Source organism: Phalangium opilio, unplaced genomic scaffold, assembly GCF_054372755.1.
Source record: "Phalangium opilio isolate 3A_F unplaced genomic scaffold, DU_Popi_V2 ptg000056l_1, whole genome shotgun sequence".
In the NCBI taxonomy this organism is placed as follows: domain Eukaryota; kingdom Metazoa; phylum Arthropoda; class Arachnida; order Opiliones; family Phalangiidae; genus Phalangium; species Phalangium opilio.
Window position 1 is genome coordinate 849,368 of NW_028324175.1, and position 1,017 is coordinate 850,384.

A 1,017-nucleotide genomic window follows, 5' to 3' on the forward strand; every position below is an offset into this window, starting at 1 on the left:
TGAAACGCACCTGCAATTATCCTACAAAGTATCCGAAATACACCTGCAATGATCCTAAAAAGTATCTGAAACGCGCCTGCAATGATCCTGAAAAGTATATGAAAAGCGCCTGCAATTTTCCTACAAAGTATATGAAAAGCGCCTGCAATTATCCTACAAAGTATATGAAATGCTCCTGCATATATCCTAAAAATATCTGAAAAGCGCCTGCAATTATCCTACAAAGTATCTGAAACGCGCCTGTAATTATCCTACAAAGTATCAGAAACGCGCCTGTAATTATCCTACAAAGTATCAGAAACGCGCCTGCAATTATCCTACAAAGTATCTGAAACGCGCCTGCAGTTATCCTAAAAAGTATCTGAAAAGCACCTGCAATTATCGTACAAATTAAAGTATCTGAAACGCGCCTGTAATGGTCCTTAAAAGTATCTGAAACGCGGCTGCAATGATCCTGCAAAGTATTTGAAACGCGGCTGCAATTATCCTACAAAGTATCTGAAACGCAGATGCAATGACCCTGCAAAGTACCTCAAACGCGCCTGCAATGATCCTACAAAGTATCTGAAACGCGCCTGCAATTATCCTACAAAGTATCTGAAACGCATCTGCAATTATCCTACAAAGAATATGAAACGCACCTACAATGATCCTGCAAAGTATCTGAAACACACCTGCAATTTATCCGACAAAGAATCGGAAATGCACCTGCTATTATCCTACAAAGTATCTGAAACGCGCCTGCAATGATCCAAAAAAGTATCTGAAACGCGCCTGCAATTTTCCTACAAAGTATATGAAACGCGCCTGCAATTATCCTAAAAAGTATCCGAAACCCGCCTGCCATTATCCTACAAACTTAGCAATTTCCGACTGTAACATGCATACAATATATCTGGAAGGTACAGTACCTGTAATGAGCCTACAAACATCCTGATTTCTTACGGTAGTTACTATTTCCCTTCTGTTTTCTAGCTGTAAGGTAGCTCTTTTATGACTCTAGAGTAGCTAAATTTT